The sequence below is a fragment of the Protopterus annectens genome, chromosome 8.part0, assembly GCF_019279795.1.
Source record: "Protopterus annectens isolate FY-2018-M chromosome 8.part0, PAN1.0, whole genome shotgun sequence".
Taxonomy (NCBI): Eukaryota; Metazoa; Chordata; order Ceratodontiformes; family Protopteridae; genus Protopterus; species Protopterus annectens.
The window spans coordinates 1,859,716,936-1,859,744,890 of NC_056741.1; positions in this window are offsets into that span (position 1 = coordinate 1,859,716,936).

Sequence of the window (27,955 nt, forward strand, 5' to 3'; positions counted from 1 at the left end):
TTGGGTTTTGGAACCCACATCCTTCAGCCGAGTCATGCTACTACATACCTATTATTCTATCATCTTTCTAAGGTTGTAAGTGGAATATGTGTTTTCTGTCCCTATCAGACCTCTAAAACGATTGGGGACAAATATCAACTGAATCAGGGACACGTCATGACAACATATGGGACACATTTAAAATTTTAGTGCTATTAACCTGACACATTGACAGACTCAGAGCATATGAATTAATACACATTTTTTGAGGTAAATGATGTTTATAACTCTTATCTGTTGTCATTATTCATTACATGTAATTCACCACCTTTCCTCCAAAAGTCACTAGTTTTAGGAGGGATTAAGTGGGACAGAGTTAAAATTTGAGTCAAAATCAGGGATGTCCCTGGAAATCGGGGACAGTTGAAAGGTATGGTCCCTATTTGTTCCCCCAATGGTTTATGTCCTGTCCACTGGACAGGACATAAACCACTGGGGGACAGTTGAGAGGTATGGTCCCTATTTGTTCCCCCAGTGGTTTATGTCCTGTCCAGTGGATTTGCTCATAGGGGATGAGAGGTATGGGCATAAGCTCTGCCCATTTCAGAATATTACTTACATCCCCAGGGTGATCCTACTATGACTGCGCCAGCCAACATCTGCATGCCTAGGCCCATAATTGCATACCCATAGTTCCCCCACCCTCCCCTCCTCTACAACACTCATCCTTACTGTGGGTGCAGGTGGGGTATAAACACACCACTACACACTGCTCACTCTCCACATGTCGGGACACATGTTGTACGTTGTGTCAACCCATGGGTTATCAGGCGCACAACCTACTGGTCCGTGTATGTCTGCAGCCTGGTTTGATGAATCATTACAGGGACTGACTCCGATGATCAGTAATTTTTGGGTGTGCCACAAGGGACATCGATGTCTTTGTTTGAAGATTAGACCAGGCAGGTCTCTCCCACTGGTAGTATCTTGCCGGTGGTCTGGGAAGCAGTGGTGTGTTTACCCATAACTAGCTACCGATAGTTCCCCCACCCGCACCTCCTCTACAGCACCCATCCTTATATATATATATATATATATATATATATATATATATATATATATATATGTGTGTGTGTGTCTGTAAAGCAATGCATACCCCACGCAAATGCACTTACGCATGCTTACTGGTGTTTATATATGCTTAAACCTGCTTACTAGTGCCTTATTCATTATGACACTGACACTTCACTCCAGTTCACTTTTAATTGTTATTTTGCAGGTTATACAGCAGACAGATGTCGAAATTTGTTCACATACAGATTACCGATGGTAAATGGTACATGATACAGTGGGATTCGGAACAGGAATGTCTGTTCGTTAGGCGGTTGCTCTAACCAATACACTATTGCTGTGCTGCTTCATTTGCATATATACCCATATACCCATGTCTCCTGGTTCCCCAAACACCCACCCCTATGCCTCCCTAACACTGTGGTCATCCATTCTCCAGTTGGATTTGCTGTGTATCCACACCACTACACATTGGCCACTCCTTACTCCTGTAGACCCATCCCATCAGTTGACTCACTCCACGTATCCTCAGAACTCCCAAACTTTTAGTCCACAAACATTGGTGACATGAGCGACCAAAAGGACACTATTTGCAATTTTTGGGTTGTCCCACATGGGACACACATGTCTTTATGTCAAGATTATATTCTATACTTCATTACATCCTTACTTCCGTTAACATGACACTACAATAAATTAATAAGTATGATTATGTGGTAACCCACACGTTACACTTGACAGCCTAATTATGTACGTGTTCAGCATATTTCTTTTACAAATAGACCGGTTTAGTAATTGGCGTTGCTGTAGCAGGCAGATCACAGGAATGATTCCATGTGTGAGAAAGTCCTCACATTTGATTTTTTTCAGCACAGCACTGACTTCGGACATTGTACACACTTCTGCATTTTAGCAGTTTTGCCCTTTCCCTCTTATGCACAACCTATTATTCTGTCTACTGTCGAGGTTTGTAAGGGCACATTCATGTTATTTATGTCTGCAAACGGAATGAATGTGTTACAGAGAATGTACTTCTACATGCATAGTTTGCATGTTCTCCCTGTGTTTGCGTGGGTTTCCTCCGGGTACTCCGGTTTCCTCCCACATTCCAAAGACATGCATCTGGAGCATTTCTCCCCGGGCCTCCGCTGAAAACAGGCTCTGTGGAACCTAGTCGGACTTTCCCGGTCAACAAATGATAGATAAATAAATAAATAAATAAATAAATAAATAAAATATAGATGTCTGCATGTGTATATGCATATATACTTATAACGAACTCTCTGACCTCCATGAGACGGTCCAATTAGAACCAGCCCATCCAACCCTGGCACGCCTGGATCCATAATTTCATACCCATAGTTCCTCTACCCCACCTGAGTTCAACATACATGCATACCATCCATTGTCCAGCTGCTTTCGCAGCCATGACACACCTCCACACATTGCCCACTCCTGAGCATTAGGGGCCCTACATGTATGTTGTCCCAACCCATGTATTTTCAGGCTCTCCCACCATTTAGTCCTTGAACATACCTGCCCTTGCTTGTCTAATGGTCAGATGGCCAAACATTCTTTCAATATTTTGGGTAGTCCCACCAGGGACTACCCTCTGATTGTAAAGTAGACTTAGCAGATCAACAATGTTACTCCTACTGGTAATATCCTGCCTGTGGTGTAAGTATCAGTGCTTTGCTCATTCCTGCCCAGCTTGATATGAAATATGTTGACAGCGCTATATAATACTGGGGTTGCTGATTCCCTTCTCATTCCTTTTGTATGCTTTATTGTTACGTTCATTCTTCATAGATATATATATATATATATATATATATATATATATAAATATATATATATATATATATATATATATATATATATATATATATATATATATATATATATTATATATCTGTACATACTTATACACATTTCCTATGCCGGGCACTGCTTAGACCTACGCAAGCTCACTCAGACTTGCTTACTGGTACTTATATATGTTTACTGCTGCTTATTTGTGCTTACACCTGCTTACTACTGCCTTATTCATTATGACAGTGCCACTTTGATTGAATGGCATTTAGTTAAACATCTCATGCGATACTCTTATGTCGGTTGTACAGCAAAATGACATTCATTCCACATGGAAATGATATATGCTATTGTTGGGCTCGAACGGTGAATGCCTATTTGTTAGGCGGATGCTCTAAACACTACACTATTGACGTTTATGTTGATTCTGCATGTTTTTCTCTACTTGAATGATTTTGATGTGGAAGCTACGCTCGGCAGAGGGCAGTGATGCACAAACATGCTGCGCTTTGCTTACACCTTCAATATTTCAGCAATACAAATGTATAATAGGGACACAGGGAATCTAATTGTGAAAGTTCTAGGGATGGGGCTCAACATTCCACTACGTGCTTGTGTGTTTACTACTTCGATTTTATTTCACTGTTTGTGGACACTCTTATATGCTTAGCATACATTTCGGTATCCACAGACACTGAATTACTGACTTACTATTACAGGTGAGCTCTAATAGTAAGCATAGTAAGCTGTGCAACTGTTGGAACATGTTTACTCCTCCACAGAGCACTTGTACATGCCCCCTGCACTCGCACATTTTTCCTGTGCACATCGAGGGTGCGGCAGCATGCCCTCATACATATTCATATGGTGCTGCTGCACCATCTGTACTGAGGACGCTCGGTGCAAGGCTAAAACCGTCCTTACCCCGAGTTTCTTGAATCCCAGGGGGAGTTTTTGATGTGTGTGTGCTTTTTTATGCTGCTTCCTTTATTTGGAGATCAAATTTCATATTTTTATCAATTACTACTCCTAATAGCTTGGAGTATGAAACAGTTTAATTTGTGGTGCTGTTGGTAACGATTATGGTGAAACTGGGCTTGGTCTGTTGGAATGTTTTAGAAGCAAAGAGGAGAAGTTTGTGTTTTGGGGCTTCAATAGTGTTGGGAGTTACAGAGGCATGCTTATAGTTGCTGTAATTTTTCTAAGGTTTTAGAAGAACAGATGAGTGTTGAATCATCTGCTAACAATGTCAGTGGCACAAAAGGTAGCAAACTTGCCTTTGGTGTAAAAGACTGTGGGTTTTCTTCCCACACTAGTTAGGTCATTTGCTGACACTGCAGTGCAGCTTAAGGAGAGGGTGCTGCACTCATGAGTGCACCATCCTTCAGATGAGATATTAAACAGATGCCCCATCTGCTTGATCTGGTGGTAGCTTAGGTAGATGTAAAAGATCCCACAGCACCAATTTAAAAGAGTAGGGAAGTTCTCTGATGCCATGTCCAAATTTCCCATAGTAGTATAACTGCCACCTCTGGTCTTCCCTGAAAAGAGGTTTCTAGCATAGTGGAACTAAACTGGTTAATAAAGGACAAATAGAATAAATAAATAAAGTCTGCATACTGCATGAGAGAGGCATTTTGGTTTCATTTATGTAGGTTGTTAATGGAAATATTAAATAAGGGTGGTCCTAGGATGGAGTCTTGTGAAACCCCTAAAGATTTAGGAAAGAAATAGGAGATGTTGGTGGTCCATTTGACTGCCGGTTGCCTGTCGGATTAGTAACTGGAGAACCAAGACAGGGATGAACTATCTAGTCCAAGGGAGAAGAGTCTGTTAAGACGTTTAGGCTAAGACACAGTATCAAAGGCTTTGAACAGGTCAAGGAATACTGCTGATACAAGTCTGCTGGTGTTTTGGTGCTGGTTAATGCAAGTACAAAAATTAAGTGCAGCATTGGTACTGGGGAGTGGGCATAAGCTGTGTTTGGTAGTAGATAGATTATTTTCTAGTCTAGATTTTAGTACCTGCTTCAAAATGTAGGATTTCTTCCAGAATACAGGAACATATCTGTCTTTGGTGCAGTGGCTGATTAGAATGCTTACTGTGTAGGCTACTGCATCTGTTGCTAGTTTAATATATTCAGCAGAAAAGTAGTTATCTGGGGTGAGAGTGGTAGCTTTAAGTTTAAGGAGGAGCTTTATGTAGGTTTGAGGGATATTACTTTTATTTGTTGAATGGACTACTGTATAGGTATAGAGACAGTTGTGTCTTTTAAGAAAGAGGCAATGGTTTATATGAAGAAAGTGTTAAACTGGATAGTATACTCTCTGTGAAGCTGGTTGGGTTGTAAGTCCAGGGTTGGTGAGTTTTTTTATTGAAGACAAGAGCATTTTAGGGTTAGTTTGACCTGTTTTTTGTTGGCCGGTATAGTAGGATCTTTTATCTGAGTTGATCTGCTTGAAAATCTTGAGATTGGATTCATTGTTTTGTTGTTTTGTTTGGTTCCAGTGAATGTAGGCTTTGTCTGTTTTATTTCTAACCAGGTGTGTTTGTTGAGTATATCCAGGGAAGTGCTACTGAAGAAGAGTACAGCTTCATTTAGTAGAAGTTGTTTTAGTAGTTGCCAATTGATTGATTTTAATTTAATGGTAAGGTGTTGTGAGATTGATTGATGTGGTATGTTTTGGGGTTGAATTGACAATCCCTTACAATAAAGGTGGGCAGGTGGTCACTTAGATTATATGGTAGGGAGCCTGTGTAATTATTTCTGGAAAATTTGTGAGAACCTAGTCTAGGGTGCTTTGTTTCTTACTGTTTCTGCTGTATCTTGTTGGGGTGTTTATAAATTGAGTAAATCTATAGAGGTTAATGTTTTTGTTGAAGAATATATTTTTTACTGTTAGTCAGTGTTAAAATCTCCTGTTATGATGGTTTCTTGACATGTAGCTAAAGATACCCAGGAGAGGAGTTCCTTAGTTGTACTGATGTTATTTCCAGTGGGGGTATACACTCTTATAATAGTTATGCTGTTATGGTTGTTTATTTTCAGAGTAGCCATCAGGATTTAAGCCATTCCTATAAGGGGGGGGGGGTAGTTGGATGAAGTGAGAGGCTGAGTGTTTGCTGATATTTTATTGCAACCCTAGTTGCTTTTTCTTTTTGCTATCTAGGCTAAGAATGTTATGGCCTGGAGGAACCAATTCTTCATCAGGAGTTTCCTGTTTTAGCCATGTTTTGTAGCTCTGATTATGTCTGGTAGGTGCTAGGTAATCCATTCATGTACCTCTGACAGTTTGTTACAGATACTTCTGAGGTTTATATGAAAGAGAAGACGGTCTTTTGAATATGATGGGTGAAGTAGAAATTGTGAAGTTTGGATTGTGAATGGGGTCCTGAGTTGGGGTGGATGTCACCTGAGAGCTGAAGATTTAGTTGGTGAGGTTATTGTTGTGCGTGTAACCACTTATATTTCGGTTTTGGCAGGATGACTGATTTGTGATTAGAAAGGCAAATGGGTTGGACATGTTTGTTTTTGAACAGGATGGGGTTATGAGGATTTTAATGTTTGAAAGTAACTGTGTGGTTAATTGAGGAAGAGGCAGGTAGCTGAGTACTGTCAGTTAGGTAGTGTGGTGAGGATATGTATGTGAGTGCAGTCAGGAGAACTAACAGAAGAATGTTTAGGACTAACATATTTTAGTAGGGAAGAAGTAGATATTAGGTTAGTTTAGGGATCATTTGTATTGCTGGAGGAGTAGAAAGATGAGAAAGAGGAAGGGGTAGCTGAGGACGTGGATGCTATTGATGTAAATAATGTAATTCTGTTGATTGGGTTTGAATGGCAGGTGGAGGTCGAATAATATAAGAGTAGAGATGAGTGGGGAGGGTGGGATTGGGGTAGGGTAAGGGAGCGGCATGAACCCAAACATAGAGAGGGTGAACAGAGTGGGCCAAGCCATAGTGGGGGGTTCAAACAGAAAACAGGGAATACAGAAAAAATATCTCATAGATTTAAGGAACAGAGATCAATCATTTTTATCTAAAATTTGATTTGAGGAATACAGATATGGGATATTTAATAAAAGTACAACTTTGTCTATATATTTAGGATTGTTTAGTGTTGAAGTAGGTAGATAATGCAGCTGATCAGCATAACCTAAAAGAACACTACTTTAAGTAGTGTTAGGCCAACATAAGTATTGCGCTGTATTTTACTGTTGTGTATTTGTGCTTCACATTCTTTAAAGTGGAAAATAAAATGTAGCTATCAAGAGAGTTGTCTTGGTATGCAAGTTTGGGATTACTTAGATGGACATTTCCAGATTTTAGAAAGGCAGGTGGAATGCCTATCTCAGTCATATCACACTCTCTGCCCCCCCTCCAAAAAAACCTATAGTGTGAAATTTAAGCAGTTTGAAGTCAATAATTGCAAATAACAGTAGGCAATGACCTCATTCTTTTCACAACCAAGACCATCTGATTATTAACAAATAACTGTGCCAGCCAGTGACTGCATAACCAGGCACAACAATTCAATACTAGAGCAGAAGCCAGTAGAAACATACTAATGCATTTGCTAGAAATTAAGAACAGAAAGAATGCACTTTACCAGATAGTAACACACTAGAAGCTTGTTTGCAGTTGTTACTAGTACAAGGTGATCCAGAATAAATTAAAAACAGGTTCTGTTGAGAAATTCTACAAAATGCAGTTTATCTTACAGTAGAGGGAAGCAGCTAGTAGTATTTGGAGTCACTTGGGTCATGGAGTGATGGAGTGATATTAAAACTGGACCCAAAAACAGCTATATTAGCTGAAAACCAACAGAGCTAAGGGGAGGGACAATCATGTAATTCAATAGAATGCAGTTGTCTTCCCCTCAGATGGTTTTCTACCAAAAACAATAAAATGCAGAGTGTGCTTTTAAATGTAGGAAAATGCAAATTGTTCTCCCAAATATTAGAGAGATAATCAAACGTATAAAATAAAATAAGATTTTTTAGATACCGTATAAAAAGAGGTTATTTGATCAAAGCACATCAAGAATCACATCAGCTAGAGGTTCAGCATGAGGTAAGCCAGAGGCTTTACCTGAAGATCCAAGACTCACAGAGTTGACTAGCCCAGTGCTCAGTCAGGGCATCTTGTAGATGACAAACCCAGGTAAAAATGTTTTGTTGTCTATTAACATTGAAAACCATCTTGGCAGGGCCTGCAACGATGACTTGTTCTTTAAACTCCATATTGTGTGAAACACTGCAAGAGAATGGACTTAAATGGTGGAGATAACCTTAATGTACTGTTTGGTTTATTTGCAGCAAAGCCTAGTAGGGTGTATTCATGTTGTATTTCATATGAATCTACAAAGTAAATATTTTTATACTGTCTGCCTAAAGTGTCTTTCAGACAGTGTGCATGGTTGTTTATGTATATGTAATATTAAAATGTGTGTGTGTATATGTATATGTATATATATATATATATATATATATATGTGTGTGTGTATATATATATATATATATATATATATATATATATATTTATTATATATATATCTTTGAATGTGTTTCACACTAGTTTAATAGTATGCTTATTTTGTTTTCAGAGACTGCCATTCTTCCGTCAAATTTTACCGTCTGATATTGTACAGAGAACATGAAAGTTCATCAGTATATAGGGCCTTTGCCAGCTGTCTAATTTTTTTTTTTTTTTACAGTGATCTTTGTTTCTGTGGTGAGTATCATAGGTCTTAGGGTTTTTCTTGTGTGAGTGTGTGTATGTGTGTGTTTGTTTTTCTTCACCCACTGGTGAAAAATACAATCCTACATTTGTTTTCCAAGTTGGTGTGATCTAATTTAGCAAATAAATAATCACACATGCATTACCTGAAGTCTACAGAAGGGATCACATTTGCCAGCAGGCCATTTAGTTGCTATCTTCGGGGTTTTGCTTTTTTAACATTAAATTCTTATTAGCACCACATATTTAATTTTTGTGTGCACTGGATGAGAACATCTGCTCAGGTGAGTGCAGCTAGCTAGCTAAGCAGTTGTCTGTCACATCCATATTATACCTAAACAGTAGTCCCATGCATTTTTATAACTGTCCTGTGAGGACCACAGTGATTTTTTTTTACTTTTTTGAATGTACACATTCTTCTGCAAGCCTATGCTTTCTTTTTTATAGATTGTACCTATCACTCTTTCTATCTTTCTTCTTTTCATTATCAAGTATATTAATGGAACAAACACTGTAGTCTACACCTATGTTTTGTTTTGTTTCAGTGTATCAGTTTCTCTTACATCTTTTATCACGTGTCCCATGCTTTAGTCTGTATCATTCCATTGGCCTACTTTCCACATTGTCTGTGGTAATGTACAGTTAGGCCCTACCCCTCTATGAAATACATTTTTTTCTTTCATGCAGTTTCATATCCCTTGAAAAAAAGTGATTTGTTCATAGTTTATTATCTTACTCTTCTAATTTGTGCATGTTTACCAGATGCCTTGTCTTTTTTGAAACCGCTGTTTCTCCATCCTGCATTTTATGTTTGCAATACCACATTTACTGTTCACAAATCATAACAGAAAAAATAGTGTTTCCAAAAACAAAGGTTGTATAAACATTGTACCATTCAAAATTGGTTCCTTTCCATCTACCACTTATGGCCTTTCCAGTCAACCCCCACCCCTTTTTAGTTTTTCCAAGACTGAATACCCCTAAAATGCAACAACTTACATTTATCACAAAAGTCCAAAGAGGCCATTATCCCACTGTACTCTGCCCTTATCAGACCAATTATTGAGTACAATGCTCACTTTGGTATGTACCAGACCAGACATATGCAGCAACTAGAGTGACCTCAGAGGTTCCTTACAAAAAGAATACAAAGTGTAAGAAACCTGCCTTATGCAGAGTGCTTTAAAGACCTTTCCCTCTATTCAGTCTCCTATAGATTGCTGAGGGGTACAAGGCATACACAAACCCCAAACTTATGAATCTCCTGCATATTCATAAGTCACCCCCATAGTGCCTTTTTTAGGCAAGGCTCAAATTCTAAACCTACCACCCTAGAACACAAAAAAGGAAAAAAACTAAGGGTAATGCTGCTCAATGCCAGAAGTCTAAATCTCAAAATGCACGCACTCGAGGCCCTTCTCAGTATGGAGAACATCGATGTCTGTGCTGTGACAGAAACCTGGTTCAAGGCTCCTGAGAGCACCCCAGCGCTATCAGGTTTTACCTCATATCATGCGTTCCGGCCCCAAAATCCGGACAATACCAAGAAAGGAGGGGGGTATCCATATTCATCAAGGACACCCACACCTCAAGACTGGTGGCAACGCACGATGCATCGGAGACCATCCAGGTGCAATTAACCATAGGCAAGACTGCTCTGCAAATTGTAGCATGTTACAGGCCACCCTCACAAACTCAGGAACCTCACATGGCCTTCCTGAAAACACTAGAGGATAAATGTATCACCAAACACCATCATACTAGGTGACTTCAATTACCCTAATATAGACTGGGAACACTACTCAAGCCCAAACACCCTAGCCCAAAAGTTCCTGGAATTCATAAACTCAAATGCCATGGAACAACTAGTCACCATCCCCACAAGAGGAGATAACATACTTGATCTCATCATCACGAACATGGGAGCACAATGTTCAACACCGGAAGTATACCCTCACTGGTGAGATCAGATCACAAACTAATCTCGCTGGAGATCCTCATCCCACCCCCACCTGAAATAAAAAAGACCACAGTAAAGAACTTCTCAAAAGCCGACTTCACACTTCTAAAGACTACTGTGGTCTCCTTTAAGGCCCCGAGCCGGCGGAAAACAGTACTCAAGCCGCTGAATCACTTACAAACACCTTCTACCAGCACCTGCAGGACTGCATGGATAAGGCAATCCCAAACAAAACAAAGACTCTTAGTACCAAAGGCAAGCGTCCAGTCTGGTGGACCCCAGCCATAAACAAACTCTACAATAAAAGGAGGAAGCTACTACAAGATAGAGCAAAATCCTTAAAAGGTAAGACACCCTTGATCACTATAAGTAAAAACTAAGAGCTCTCATAAAATCATCCAAAGCAAATTTCGAGAGAAAAATAGCTAAAGACTCAAAAGACAATCATAAGGCCTTCTTTAGCTATGTTAGAAACCTAGGAGGAAACTCCCAGATATGCTCAGAACTAGTTCAAAATGATGTGAAGATTACTGATCCTACAGACATTGCCAACATACTGGCTGACAGGTTCAATGCAAACTTCTCCCCCTCCCCAAAAGGAGAGATATCTATACCAAATGATTGCAGCCCCCAAACATCTCCAGCGCCCAAGTGAGAACTGCTCTCTCCAAAGCAAAAACACAGCATCCATGGGACCTGATGGTGTCCCCGGCTGTGTGCTCCACGAACTCAATGAGGAATTAAACCCACAGCTAGGACAGCTGTTTAATCAAAGTCTTACCTCTGGATACGCACTCCAGGAGTGGCGCACTGCAACTGTGGTCCCACTTCACAAAGGCGGTGCCTCCACCGACCCTGGAAATTACCGGCCCATTAGCTTGACAAGCCTTATCTGCAAAGCCATGGAGAGGATCATAATGGACCTCATAAATAAAGACATAGGAATTTGCAGACTTTGGATCCAACCCAGTTTGGCTTTGTCAAAGGCAGATCATGCCTTTTAAACTTGGTTGACTTCTTCGAAACAGTCACCAAAGCCATTGACGAGGGAAAGGCAGTCCATACAGCCTACCTCGATCTGGCTAAGGCCTTCGATACAATACCCCACTCGGGTATCATTGAAAAACTCATCAGCTTAAATGTTAACCTATACATCACAAGATGGGTTGCAAACTGGCTGAGTGACAGATCCCACAGGGTCAGAGTTGCTGGTGCCATGTCAGACTCAAAGCCTGTCACAAGTGGTGTCCCACAGGGCTCAGTCCTGGGCCCACTCTTGTTTGGCATCTACTTTTCCGAAGTACAAGCAAACACAGGAGGGTTATGGCTGACAAAGTTTGCAGATGACTGCAAACTGGGCGCCATAGTAGAAAACACATCTGACACAGATATCCTTCAGAAGGGTCTCACAGAAACGGATAACTGGTGCCAGAGCCACGGCCTGAAGTTAAATGCCAAAAATGCATAGTCATACCCTTTGGGAAAAACAAGGTTACCCCTAGCTACCAAATAGGTGGCAATCCACTGAGCACAGAAGAAGTTATCAGGGACCTGGGGACCCAGGTTGATAGTAGTCTGTCATTCGACACCCATGTAGCTAAAGTAGTTAGGAAGACCTTCTACATTGCCCACCTTATCATGAAGGGATTCTCATCTAGATCAACGGAGGTCATAGTCTCCCTTTACTCATCACTCATCAGACCAATGATTGAGTATAATGCCCCATTCGGGATGTATCTGACCCGACACTTGCAGCAGCTGGAGAGGCCACAAAAGTTCTTCACCAAAAGGATAAAGGGTCTCAAAAATCTGTCCTATGCTGCCCGACTGAAAGAACTCCAGCTCTATTCAGTCGCCACCGCTTGCTCAGAGGTGACCTTGCCTAACATACAAGGCCATGTCAAACCCAGATTTGATGAATATGCTTCACCTCAAAAAATCTAGATCCATCAGAGCCACAAGGGCGGGAGACTTAAACCTCGACATGGCTATTAATAGGACGTGCTGGAGGGATAGATTCATCACCCAAAGACTCCCTATGCTGTGGAACAAAATCCCGGTACATGTGAGGCAGAGCACCTCGCTGGCCTTGTTCAAGAGAAATCTTGACCAATGGATGGGAGATCGCAGATATACCCCAGGGATTACCTCAGTGTCACTGCTCGACAGAGGCACAGCAAAATAATGGGTATAGTTCCCCATACTAAAGGGGTGGCGTAAGCCACAAAACGATGGGCTAGGCTTGTAAATGCCCTCGGGCAGATAGCCTAGTATGAACCTATGAACCTATAAGAAGTACCAGAGATACAAAAGGTCTAGGAACCCACATTTTATCTGTGGCTTAAACAGAACATGCAGGGGAGACAAATAATGTCCCAGAGACTGCCCCTCTTATGGAACAAGCTTCCCACCCATGTGAAGCTGAGTTTGTCTATTACCTAATTTAAGCACAACCTAGACCAGCGGATGGTAAAGAGGAAATTTACACTAGACCTGGCACCCTTGTCCTTTATGGACCAAGGTAACTTATAAATGCCTGGCCTTCAATGTCCAATTTGGACACAGAGCATCATTGTTCTTTAGGGAAAACTTGTCTAGGTTTAGAAAGGCCCCTGGGTCATTAGCCTAGTAACAATTTATGAATATAAGTGCAAAATAATGCATATAGGAAAGAAAAGCAAAGTATATTTAGATCTAAAAGCCCATTACCTTCTGCAACTTATCCCTAATGTTTAGAAAAGGTGTGGCAGGTGGGACAGTGCTAAATTAATTGTTGTCACTGTCATGTTCATCTCTAGCTGCACTTAACTTGTTTGCACTAAAACGCAATGGTCTCACAGGAAAGATGCAGTGGGTATTACATTTTCTGAAAGGTTATTACAATACTATAGATCAGAAACACTGTAAGACCACACTGACTCCCATCTATCTTTATTTTACATGTAGCATCAGTAGAATGTAATGAGTGACTGACAGTGGACAGATGCTATAAGTTTAGGAAGTATTTTTCCTGACTAGATGAATTCTTGTAACCAATATGGCCAGCTTTCTTCAGGTAAACTTAACTGGTCACTTACCACCTGATAGGAGCACAAAAGCAGCTCCTGGGTTTTAATAAGTGTATGTATTTACATTAGAGGTACGTAATAAATAAAGCCTTCCATGTACCATTGTATAGTTTTAAATAGAACCTTCAGGAAGTGGAAAAAGAGCATGTATAGGTGAAAATAAGTTTTATGAACTGTTGACTTTTGCAGCACATTTTTTAACCTTTGAAATGATGACTTCAGTCTTTATTTGTCAAGCTCAATTGAATAGAGTAACAATGTAATTCTGTATTGCTTTCATTCAGGTGTACTCTATACCATTAATGGAGCCTTCCAAGTAATCAGCACAGAAAGTATGAAAGAAACAAATGCATAATAAATATGAAACCCATTTTGTGCCCCATGTGTTCATAAGATGCTTTCCAAACATTGTTTAGTACAGTGTAGCAAAAGTCCTTGAACAATCATGCTCAGTGCTAGTCTGAAATGCTCTGTCGGCACAAACTCCAGAGGCCACTGAAACAATTCTATCAATTCGAATGCACCCAAGGAAGAAGAAGTGGGTACTATACTTTTTTGATAATCATTCATGTAAGTTAATGTTTTTGCCATATTCAGAGAAACACAACAAAATACTAAATCACAAAATTTCTTAGTGTGCTGCCTGAAGTAGCCCTGATATTCAAAAAGGCTTAGTGAGATGTGAAAGCCTTATCTCAGATTTCCACATCATGTAAAACATTTCTGATTCATATATTGTTCTGCTACTGAGGCTTTCCTGTCACAGTTTCTTCAGCTGAAGTTCCGCAGATGAAGCTGCATGCTAATGTGGCAATCTGGAAGAGTAGCCAAAGCTAATTAGATTTGTGCTGTCCTTTGGAAATGGCCATGGCTCCCAGTTTGTCCAAGGTAGTAATTCTCTCCTGTGTGGAATACTTAAGGTGCAGTTAAGTTTCGTTTGCGAAAATGAGGGGATTGGTGTGGATGTGTCTGTATGGGGCATAAATGAGGCTGCATGAAAGTGTGTGTGCATGCCTGCCTGGGTGGTTACAGAAAGACTCAAGAATCTGGTTCTGTGTGCAGTTGCTTGTGTGCATGCGTGTGTGAAGTTTTGGAAATGTATATTTAATGAATGTGTGCATGTCGGGGTGAAAGCACAATTCATGGGCCACTAGGGAGAACACTACCACTGTTATTCGATTTAGGGACATAATAATGAACCAGTATTGAAGTCTTTCACATGCAATCACTTTTTTATGTGGAAATAAAACTTTGCTTCACCTCTTTAAATATTTTCTTTCAGCTAGCCAGTGTGATGCATGTTTTACAGTAACATTTTGCAGGATAAATGTTACCCACAATCCATACAAAGAGTTTTAATTGTTTCTGTTTTTCCATATGTTAATACAGTTCAATTACAGAATGACAGATTTCCGCAAAACCTGAGAAAGTCAATATTTTGTACCCTAAAATTCATTACACATTTACCACTGTATGGCTCAACTCCCTAACTAGGGAACTAGAAATCTTCTCAAACTTTTAGATAAAGGCTGGGAACACTGGAACACAACTTAATCTGTACAAAACCGACTAGCATACCAGCAACGCAGAACCAAAGCCAAAACCCAAATCAAGCTAGATAAAAAAATTACTATACCAACATACAAATAACACATCAAAAAATCCAGAAAAATTTTGGTCAGCTATCAAAGCTATCCTGCACCTGGGATAAGTATCTACCCCACCCCCATAACCATCCCAAACTCAGGTTCAGCTGCCAAACAATTTAACAAATATTTCACCAAGAATATCCTAGCTCTATCCAAAAATAACTGTTCCCCACCAGATACTTTTTCCTTATTGGAAAATAAGAACAATAGTGTTTTCTGCTTCCATCCCGTCTCAACAAACAACATAAAAAATTGATTAAAAAACTGAAATTAACAACCATTGCAGATGACAGCCTTCCAACAGAATACCGCAAGATGACAGCTGATGCTAAAGCCTACCCTGTATCTGTTCTAATCAATCAATCTATCACTGAACATCAAGTCAAACACCTCTGGAAAGTCTCTTATATAACCTCCCTCCATAAAGGAGGTAACTCAACAGAGCTATCTAATTATAGACCTATTACTATATTATATCCTCTATCCAAAATTTTAGAAAGGTGCATATATTCTCAACTTATGCACCACCTTTCAGTCAATAATTTTCTAGCCAGCTCCCAACTGCCACCCTCTTAAGCTTCACCAACACAATCAATCTAAATAGGACTGAAGGTAAAATTGTCTCATCAGTCTTCCTTGATATGACCAAAACCTTCAATATAGTCTCCCATCAAAAACTTTTGTCTTATCCAGCCTAAATCTTAGTTCATCTGGTCTCTCTCTTGGTTCCAAAGCTCCCTAACTGACTGACACCGAGCAGTAAAGGGGTTACAAGACATCTCTTCATTATTGCCAGTCACATTAGGGGTATCTCAAGGCTCTATTCTTGGTCCCCTTCTTTTCAATATCTTCACTAATAATCTCAATACAGCTACTTCTCTGGCTACATTAGTCCAATATGCAGATGACTCCGCACTAATATGTGCAGCCCACACCCTTCAAGAACTACAGGAAAAAAAACACAAAAATTCTTCTTTCTATAATTTTTCCAACTTGTCTTTGTAATAATTTTGTCTGTTTTCTATGTGGACCTTTTGTACTCGGACCTCAACTGAAAAAGGGGCTTACTCCCAGTCAGACTTTCCTGGTAAACAAATGTAAAATAAAATAAGTAAAAATAAATAAAAATTAATAAAAATGAACTGCCCTCCTCAAGTTAAGCTAGTAACGATGAATACACATTCAACTCATCCACGTTGTGGAAGCGAGAGACAACTAGTCATCATAAGTAATACAAAGCAATTTGTATCTATCCTCATACAGAACCTTGTGGGTGAGTATTATTTAGAAAGATCAATAAAGTACAGTTGTGTAAAATCATATCATAATGGTATATGTCCTTGCTTTCACTGCTGCAGTATTCCTAACTATATGGGGATTCCCTGCCATGGAAGCACGACGTCCAGCCAATCTTCCAAAGACTTCTGAATTTAAAAGGTATGCTGAACTTCACCATATGCTCCCTGCATAATGTAGGGGATAAAGGTAACTTTCAGGCATACGGAAACAGAACTGATTGCTCCAGGAGGAAAACCAGTCCAAGGAACCCAAGAGGTAATGTGTACATCCAGGAAGGCAAAAACTAGGGGGATGAAGGGAGGGAGGGAATACTGCAGCAGTGAAGGCAAGGACATCTACCATTATGGTAAGATTTAACATAACTGTACTATGTCCTTACATTCACTGCTGCAGTATTCCTAACTATATGGGAGAATGCCAGAGCTCAAGAGGAAACTTGGGAGGAGGAAGAGGAAGAAGAATCCCCTATAAATACATGAAGAACTTGAACTAGTAAAATCAGCCCTTGCTCTAAAGATACCATCCAACTTGTAATGCTTGGTAAAGGCATGTACAGAAGTCCAGGTAGCTGCTTCCTGAATAGAATTAGTATCTAGGCCTTTGAAAAAAGCACCAAAAGAAATCACAGCTCTAGTAGAATGAGCCTTAACTGAAAAAGAAAGGATCTCACCGTGAAAAGTGTAACAAAAGGAAATAGCCTTATAAATCCAAGAAGAAATAATTGCTTGGATACAGCATAGGTTCATACTAGGCTATTTGCCCTAGGGCATTTACAAGCCTAGCCAGAGTGTGTTTGGCTTTCGCCACCCATTTTAAAATGAATTTTGCTATGCCCTTTTTTGAGGTTAGTATACTGTGCCTCTGTCTAACAGTGACACAGAAGTGATACCCGGAGTAAATCTACGACCTCCCATCCACTCATCAAGATTCCTCTTGAAGAGAGTCAATGAGGGACTCTGCCTAACCTGGACTGGGATTTTATTCCAGAGTGAAGGGAGCCTCTGGGTTATGAATCTGTCCCTCCAGCATGTCCTATTTATTTCAGTGCTGAGGTTCAAGTCTCTTGAGCACGTAGCTCGATGGGATTTGGATTTTTTGAGGTGCAGCATGTCCATTAATTCCGGGTTGGACATGGCTTTATACATCAGGCACAGATCGCCTCTGAGCAGGCGGTATGCCACTGAGTAGAGCTGGAGTTTCTTTAACCAGGCAGCATATGGCATCTGTTTGAGCCCTTTGATCCTCTTGGTGAGGTACTTTTGGGGTCTTTCCAGTTGCTGCACGTGTCTGGTAAGGTACATTCCAAAAGGGGCATTGTCCTCAATTATGGGCCTGATGAGGGATGAGTAAAGAGGCACGATGACCTCCTCTGATCTAGATGTGAATCCCTTCATGATTAGGTGGGCTATATAAAATGATTTTCTAACCACTTTGGCCATGTGGTTGTCGAATGAGAGATTGCTATCAACTTGGGTCCCCAGGTCCCTAATTACTTCTTCCGTACTTAATGGATTACCATCTATGTGGTAATTTGTGGGCACTTTGTTTTTGCCGAAGGGGATGACTACACACTTTTTGGCATTTAGCTTGAGGCCATGGCTCTGGCACCAGTTGTCTATTTCTATGAGGCCCTTTTATAGGATGCTTGTGTCGGCTGGAGAGTCAATTATGACACCCAGTTTGCAGTCATCTGTGAACTTGGTCAGCTACAGTCCTTCCGTGTTGGCCTGTACCTCCAAGAAATATATACCGAACAAGAGAGGTCCCAGGACTGAGCCTTGTGGGACACCACTTGTAACTGGTTTGGAGTCTGACATGGCTCCAGCAATTCTAACCATGTTGGTTCTGTCCTTGAGCCAGTTTGCAACCCATCTAGTGACATAGGGGTTTATATTTAAGCTGGTGAGCTTATCTATAATGCCCGAGTGGGGTATTGTATCGAAGGCTTTTGTGAGGTCCAGGTAGGCTGTGTGGACCACCTTCCCCTAGTCAATGGCCTTGGTGACTGTTTCAAAGAAATTGACCAGGTTTAAGAGGCAGGATCTGCCCTTAACAAAGCCAAACTTGGTAGGATCCAGTGTCTCTAGGTCCTCAATATCTTTATTTATAAGGTCCATGATGATCCTTTCCATAGCTTTGCAGACCAAGCTAGTCAGGCTTATGGGGCGATAGTTTCCAGGATCCGTTGAGGCACCACCTTTGTGGAGAGGGACCACTGTTGCTGTACGCCACTCTTTGGGTACATATCCTGTAGTAAGGCTGAGATTGAACAGTAGTCTTATGTTTGGGTTTAGTTCTTCTTGGAGTTCATGTAGGATGCAGCCCAGGACACCGTCTGGTCCCATTGATGCTGTGTTTTTTGCTTTGGAGAGGGCGGCTCTTACCTGAGCATCTGAGATGTCAGGGGGGCAGCACTCTGCTGGGATATATATTTGACCTTTTGCTGGGGAAAGGGGGGGAGAAGTTTGCGCTGAACCTGTCAGCTAGGATGTTGGCAATGTCTGTGGGTTCGGTGTATTTTTTGTCATTTTGGACTAATTCTGAGCATATCTGGGAATTCCCACCCAGGGTCCTAACATAACTAAAGAAAGCCTTGTGATTATCCTTAGTGTCCTGTGCAATTTTTCTCTCCAAGCTGGCCTTAGATGATTTTATGAGTGCTCATAGTTTTTTGCTAATACTGATCAGAGATGCCTTCCCTTTTTGGGATTTTGCTCTATCATGTAGTAGCTTCCTCCTTCTATTATATAGTTTGTTTATGGCTGGGGTCCACCAGACAGGATGCCTGCCTTTGGAGGATTTGGTCTTGGCTTTGTTTGGGATTGCATGACTATGCATTCCTGAAGGTGTTCATAGAATGCAGTTTTAAAGGATTCTGCGGTCTGGGCCGTATTTTCCACAGGCCTGGGGGCTTTGAAGGATTCCACCTCAGTTTTGGGGAGTGTGAAATTTGCTTTAGAGAAGTTTTTCACTGTGGTTTTCTGGGCAGGGGCTGGGGTTGGGATGTGAATATCTACTGAGATTAGATTATGGTCTGATCTTACCAGTGAGGGATACACTTCTGGTCTGGAGCATAGAGTCCCCATGTTGGTGATGATCAGGTCCAGTATGTTTTCCCCTCTTGTGGGAGTGGTAACAAGCTGTTCCATAGCATTTGAGTTTATAAATTCTTGGAACCTTTGGGCTAGGGTGTTGGAGCTAGAGTAATGCTCCCAGTCTATGTTTGGGTAGTTCAAGTTGCCCAATATAATGGTGTTTGGTGAGACCTTCATATTTTCCAATGTTTTCAGGAAGGCCGAGTCAGGTTCCTGGGTTTGGGAGGGTGGTCTGTAGCAGGCTATAAACTGGAAGGCAGTTTTACCCACTGTTAGTTGCACATGGATAGTCTCTGATGCTTCGTGCTGTGCCACCAACCTGGAGGTGTGGGTATCTTTGACGAATATTGATACTCCCCCTCCTTTGTGGTTCGGTCCAAGTTTTGGGGCCGAAAAACATGGTATGAGGTATAACCTGGTAGTGATGGGGTGCTCTCGGGAGCCTTGAACCAGGTTTCTGTTACTGCACAGATATCGATGTTCTCCATGCTAAGGAGAGTTTCGAGTGCATGCATCTTGAGGTTTAGACTTCTGGCATTGAGTAGCATTACTCTTAATTTCTTATCCCTTGTGATACCTATGGAGGTGGGTTTGCCTTTTGAGCCTTGCCTAAAAAAGGCACTATGGGGATGGCAAGAGCCTTTGCCAATATCCGAAAGCCCAGGGGTGACAGGTGCAAGCCGTCCCTAGATAAGCATCATGGCTTGTCGAGCATATCATCCCAGGCTGACTGGCATTGGATCCCCTTTGAATGACACCAATACTTAAGCCAATTGTTGAAATTGATCATCTTGTCTTCATATTGTGGCATCACTCTTGATGAGGGTAAGATGCTACTCAAGGTCAGGGTCATACCGGCCTGGGCTACATGCTCAGAGAGCTCCTCTATGTCTCTTTTCATGTAGTCCAGGGAGGTACGTCTCAGGTCATTCACACCAGCATGGACAATGACTGAGTCATATTTGTACTTGCCTTGGAGTGACCTGAGTGCTTGTGTTATGTGGCGGATCCTAGCGCCCGACAGGCAGCTCACCGTGACCTTTGACTTGTTCAGCCTGGTGAGTGGGACGTCAGTGTGCCTGACGATAGAGTCACCTATTACAAGTGTATCAGGTGTGTTGTTTAGCCTTAAGGGCTGTGACTGTTCGGCACACTGGCTTTGTGAGCTATGTGTTGCACGTGTTTTGTTTTGGGGTAGAGGTTGCTTGGGTGTCTGCTTTGGAGGTCTCTGTTGCTTAGGCAGATTTTTATTTAGAGCCTCAGTATGTTTTGTGTGTTTATGTGTTTGGTTTACTGTCGTGGTAGGTCTATGTGAGACTGGAATTGTAGTGAGTGTGGTTTCCTTCTCCTCCTGACTGGTTACGCCAGTACTGAGTTGAGAGAGTGTAGCCTCCAGTTTGGCTATATGGTTGCATCTCTCACATGTGTTGGAATTTGTTGGGAGGTGGAGAGGGTTGTCTGTGTACATGTGGCAGTTGTAACATTGCCTCAAGATTCCCCGATTCACCAGCTGGACCGGAGAGGAGATTGACAACTGACCTTTGGACATGCTAGAATAGTATTGGGAATTCCTTTATAATTGAAAAAAGGGCCAATGGGGAACAAGGTACTCAAGAGGAGTTTGTGAGGGTGTAGTGCTTTTCATTTTTTAGTGCTGACTTATATAATTGCTTTAGTGAGCAAGTGCCAGGCTTTAGAGTATGAATAGGGTGTTTATTATGAGAACTAGATCAGTTCTAAGGGAAAAAGTGAAGAGCAGACTTTGTGGGGCCGAGAATGGTTTAAACCCAATTAAGCGGCGTTGCCCGATACTACGCTATGTGCAAAATCGCGCAAAGCCATGCTAAAGTGGGTTTTATACAGGGGGACTTGAAAGAGCTAGAAATTGGCCCAAAACGGCCAATAGACTACCAGATTCTTGTGCTGGGAACACTCCTCCGGGGATAGATAGGCTGCTCTAAGCTCCCCACTGCCACTGGTGAACAAAGAAGAAAGGAAATGGGCAACACAGGAACTTTCCAAAAGTCCAGAATACAGCAAATCCTGTATTTGGACTACTCTAGATCAGGAAAGACGGGAAACAAAGATAATTTTTTTTTTTCTTTTTTGTAGCAAACAGCAGGAAAATGCAATAAATATGTAACACAGGCTAGCGCACTTGAGTGTGTAGCCTCAACAGGTAAATGCAACAAACAGGACAAACTTTAAAAGTGCAGGTGCAAAAACAACTTTAAACAGTTTAAAACAGTTCAAGAATGCAGAAATACTTGCAGTTTAGCTAGATCGGACAGTCGCCCAGGTAGTAGCAGGAAAACACTTTTATCAGGTTAGCAGTCGCTCTTTTAGCCTCTCTGCTGCTAGCACCACTCTGCAGGACCACGAGGAGCTTGGCTGAATAGTAACAAGCACAAAAACGCGCCAAAATGGGTTTTATACAGGGGGACTTGAAAGAGCTAGAAATTGGCCCAAAACGGCCAATAGACTACCAGATTCTTGTGCTGGGAACACTCCTCCAGGGATAGACAGGCTGGCTGCTCTAAGATCCCCACTACCACTGGTGAACAAAGAAGCCTCCCTTTATCCAAGAAAGGAAATGGGCAATACAGGAACTTTCCAAAAGTCCAGAATACAGCAAAGCCTGTATTTGGACTACTCTAGGTCAGGAAAGACGGGAAACAAGGATAATTTTTTTTTTTCTTTTTTGCAACAAACAGCAGGAAAATGCAATAAATATGTAACACAGGCAAGTGCACTTGAGTGTGCAGCCTCAACAGGTAAATGCAACAAACAGGACAAAGCCCCAAAGATCTATGATGAAAAGAAACAACTGATCAGATATTCTGATAGCCTTAGTCATATCAAAATAAATTCTTAGTTGCCTATGTATGTACCCAATCTAGCAGTTGGCCAATCTCTCTACTCATGTACCATTGCTAAAACTTGGAATTCTCTACCCAGCTCTATCAGAACTATTTCCAATCACATATCCTTCAAAAAGTCTCTAAAACAGCATCTCTTAGCCCTATGGCAATGTATATGTGGCTACGACTACACAGCATCTTCCCCCACCTGATCTCACTAACTATTTTCTCCCCTCTGCTTAACAGTTATGCAACTATCTCTTGCTGTCTTCACTCTACAGTATCCACAGTAGATGACATATTGTACTTTGTATATTTTGTATGTAATGTATATGGCCTTTGTTATTCGAGCTGGAAATTTATGATGATTGTATGTCTGTTTTTTTAAGTTATTCTGCTATGTATGTAGAAAATGTGATTTTATTTTTGTATGTGGAGCTTTTCTCCCTGGGCCTCCACTGAAAATGGGCACTTTTTGGCCCAGTGGACCATCCCAGTAAACAAATGCAAATAAATAATAAATAATGTCCAAAGTATGCAGCACCCTCTCACTGTCAGTTTGGGGAGAGGGGAAAAAAGTAGGCAGACTAATAGACTGATTAAGTGATAGCTCATTAACTACCTTCAGCATAAAAGAAGGGTTAGTATGCAAGGACACTGTCCTCATGAAAAATCAAAAAAGGAGGGCAAGCCATAAGTGCCTGCAACTCAAGACACCCATCTGGCAGAAGTAAGTGTTAACAAAAGAACAGTTTTCTGGGAACAATGTTGCAAAGAAGCTGAACCAGCAGGCTCAAAAGGAGTCTGAGTCAACCTCTCCAAAACAAAATTAAGATCACAGGGAGGAGGAACAGGCTTCCTGGGTAATCTAATATTAAGGACACCTTTAAGAAATTGTCTCACCTCTTGTCTCACCTCCATTCTAGCAGCTAAAAGAGGAGAAAAGGCAGACAAGCAGAGATAGCTGATAGGTGGGCCTTAATAGAAGAGCAAGCCAAACCAGCATTGAGCAACTCACACAAATAAGAGAGAACCAAAGGAGCATCCACAGTAAGTGGGTCCAAGTTACAAGAGGGACACTAAAAAGAAAATCTATTCCATTTGGATAAGTAGGGTTTCCCTAATCATAGGTTTCCTAGTCTCCTGGAGGACTTGCAGCATGTCCTCAGGAAAAAAAAAGGTGTCTATGAGGAATCAAAATCCTATCAACCACAGTGTCAGTTGAAGTGTGGACAGGTGGAGATGAATAAGGGATACCTTGTCTTGTTTGATTAGATCCACCCTGTGAGATAACTTGTGATGATTGCCCCTGGCTAGATGCAGAAGAAGAAGAGGGAACCAGTGCTGTTGTAGCCAAATGGGAGTCACCAACAAGATTTTGGGAGCATCCTGTTGAATTTTGAACAGGACTTTTGGAATGAGAGGAAGGGGAGGGAATGCATAAAGAAACATCCCCTTCCAAAAAAATGAGAGGGCATCCAACTTCCATACCAGAGGATCTGGGACTCTGGCAAAAAAACAGAGGAAGTTGTCTGTTCAGAGGGGAGGCAAAAAGATCTAGTTGAGGAGTACCCCACTGGTAGATAATTTCCAGAAACACATCTCTGTGAAGCATCCATTCATAGGATTGAGTCAAGGACCTGCTCAGAGTGTCTGCTACAGTGTTCTGACCAGAAGGGATATAAACTGCCTGAAGAGTCACTTGACTCTTGACAGCAAGATCCCATACCAGAAGTGCCATCTGCCAAAGAAGATAAGGTCTCATCCCTCCCTGCTTGTTGATATACCATATCACTGTGGCATTGTCTGTGAACACCTTGATAGGCCCTGGAGAAAAGAAAGACTGAAAGGCCTGAAGAGCCAGCAGAAAAGCCATAATATCTTTGATATCGATATGCTGCTTCTGCTGATGAGGCGACCACACCCCATGTACCTTTAGGGAGCCAAAAGTCACCTCCCATGCTATGTCTGAGGTGTCTATGAACAATTCCTGAGAGGGAAGAGGGGGGTCAAAAGGCATCCCTGGATTCAGAGACAACTGCTGAATCCACCAGAGAAGTTCCTGTCTGAGACAAGGAAGAAGAGGAACTACAAATTCTACAGGATGAGCATGTTCAAGCCACACTGACTTCAGAAACCACTGAAAGTTTCTCATATGACGTTTGGCCAAAGGAAGCATCACAATGTTGGATGTCATGAAACCCAGAACTTTTAGAAACTCTGTGGCGGTAATGGAAGCCAGAGGATGGAGAGTGTGGAAGAAAGAAATGAGAGTTTAGGCCTTTGGTGGGGGCAGGGATGCAAGCATTGGCACCATCTGAATACTGCAACCCAGAAAAACATGATCCTGAGGAGTCAGAGAAGACTTTTTGAAATTTATAGTGAACCTCAGGCTCTGAAGAAAGGATACAACAAAATGAAGATTCTGCAAAAGGGTCTCTGGAGAGGATGCCTGAATCAATAGGATGTCCAAGTAAGGAAAAAATTGGATCCCTTGAAGTCTGCAAAAGGCAGTCACAGGAGCAAGACATTTGGTGAACACCCTTGGGACAGTAGAAAGTCCAAAAGGCAAAGCAGAGAACTGAAAATGCCAGGAACAAACAGAGAAATGCAAACATTTTCTGAAAAGAGGATGGATCAGAATATGAAGATAAGCATCCTTGACATCCAGAGACACCATATAGGCCTGAGGGAGCAAGAGAAAACAGAATCTAAAGAGACAACATCCAAAAGGAAGGTACCGTTAGAAAAGTGTTTAGATGAGAGAGATCTAGAATAGGTCTCTAAGTACCCTCTTTTCTGAACACTAGAAATAGTCGGGAGTAGAACCCTTTCCCACTTTGGGACACAGGCACCTCTTGAACAGTACCCTGAGACAAGAGATCTTTAAGAACCTCTGGTAAAAAGGGAAGATGTTCCTGAGGAGGCTGAGGAATGCCCATAAAAGGAGGACAGGATTTACACACCATGCAGTACCCTTGATGAATGATTGACAGAACGCAAGAATCTTGAGTGATCTGAAGCCAAACTGGAAGAGAAACAGAAAGGCAAAGAGAAAGAGGAATGAGGCTGGGAAGAGACGGATAGTTACACAGCACCTGGTTTTTCCAGAACGGAAGGCTTCGGAGTCCCCAAAAATTGAGTAGGCTTAGCAGGAGAAGCCCTTTTGCCACTCTTCTTACCTTTAGTAGATGGATGGGATTCCCTATGAACAAAGACAGGCTTATCAGGGTATTTTCTCTGAAATTTAGGCTCAGGAGAAACAAACAAATGTTTAAGCTCCTGTAAGGCCTTACCCTTATCCTGAAGGGACTTAAACCAGCAGCAGCTTCCCCAAACAAAAGTTTAGAATCCAGCAGAGCATCCATCAACTTAGCGTTATATCATCAGGTAGAGGTTGAAGCCTAAGCCAAGAATACCTCCACATAACTGAACCAAAAACAGCAGCCCTAGAAGAGGCATCTGCTGCATCATAACTACATTTAATGGAATGACAAACAACTTGAAAGGAAATCCCTAGCAAGGAAAGAACAAAGTTTTACCCTCAGAGTCTGGAAAATTAGAAATAAGTTGACAGGCCTGAGAAAGAACAGCCAACACATACCTAGACATATGGGTCAGATAATTAATAGCCCTTTAAGCCAGGATAGCAGAAGTGTAATTTTTTTGCCAGCCTGTCCACAGTTCTGCTGCCCTTGTCAGAAGGCAATAACTTGGGCGAAGGAAGCAATTGAGAAGGCTTACCAAAGGTAAAGGACACTACTGAAGGATCAGCAGCAGGTCATTTATATAAAAAATAACAATCCCCTAGTAACCTGTAAAACCTATCAGGCTTCTTGGGAGCAGGGGGGAGCAGGGAGGAAAGAATCAGGCACCTGAGTGGCATTGGAGAAAGCATCCAGTAAAGCAGCCAAGACAGGAGGAATTACTGCAGGTTTAAGAGAGTTCTTCTGTAACAACTCATAGTACCTCTTATGGATATCAGAGATCTGAGTACAATCCCACTTAAAAAATCCATCATCCTAGATAGTGTGGCCCCAAAGGAAATTTCCTCCAAAGGAACAGCAGGCCTAATAGGTTCCTCTTCCTCTGACCCACAGTCCAAAGGAGAAGGAATCTGAGTAGAATAAGTTAGGGATTTGTCAGCAGAATCTGGCTCATCCTCAGAAGAATCCTGGTCTCTAGGCCTTTTAAGAGGAGTTGAGGACCAAAGAGGAGAAGGAACTGAAACCCCATGAGGAGTCTTTAAAGACATTAAGGCAGAAAATAACAGAGTAAAAGCCTACCACTCACTTTGTGGATCCCTAGGAACAGAAGAAAAATGTTTAATTTTTTGTTTCTTTTTTACCTCATTAACCCTGACTACCGTCTCATGGCACCTCTGAGCTTAACACCGAGCACACTGTGAGACGGTAGTAATTACATGCTGTTACATCCGAGTGCCTTCTGTCAGCGTAAGTAACTTTGCAGGCATATTACAGCTCCACTGTTGAAAATTAAGTTGAAAAAGTAACTGAACTTTGTCAGCTACCTTGTCAACTTAAGTTTCAGCATGGAGTTTTATGGTCTTCATATTTGACTTTTATTAGAAAATCGGCTTGTAACACAGCCTGTAATTGCTTGTCAACAGCAAGCCAATTTAGTATGTTATTCATCCAGCAACTGTTGCAGCCAATGAGAGTCACCTCTTGCGTAACACCCCCCCACACTCTGTTCTGCCCAAATAAATAGTGTTCTACAGTAAATATTTCCTTTCTTTTTCTGGATTCTGTGGAATTATCTACTGTATCCCTCTTTATTGTGCCATTTGGGTACCATCAAAAAGCTGCAATGGAGAGCCCAGTGTGTTCTTGGCAAAACCCTGACTTCAGTGGACAAGTCCTCATTACGGTAAGATAGCTTATTTCAATCAGCAGCCAAATTGCGCAGGTTGAAAAGTTGCAATGAACCAGCTTTCTTGCTTAGTGGTTGAGATGTGTCCAAAAAAGAAAAGGAACCACTAACGTCCTCCAAAATGCATTCAGTGTTGAAAAAATGCCTAGTGTAAACAATCACGGGTTGTACCCCTTGAATTTTGCCTGTACTGAATGTTATACTATTTCTGGTTTTGTAGCATGTCACTTTAAAATTACTGTATGCTTTGACCCTTATGCTGCCTGTCAAAAAGTTTGATTTGCTGAGGGGCAGTCACAAGACAAGAGCATCTGTAAGTAAAAGTACGAGCAGTTGTAAATAGTGAGGCAGCAAGCAAAGGGCACATGGTTGTTAGGTGTGTGTGTGAGCGGAGAGTACGTTATGTAAAACTGCATGAGGGAAAGATTGCTTTATTGTTTGTCGCTTGTGAAATTGCTGGTGTCATTTCAAATCGGGGAATAGACAACAGGTGAGATTAGTGTTTTTCTCCTCATTAGCGTTGCAGATT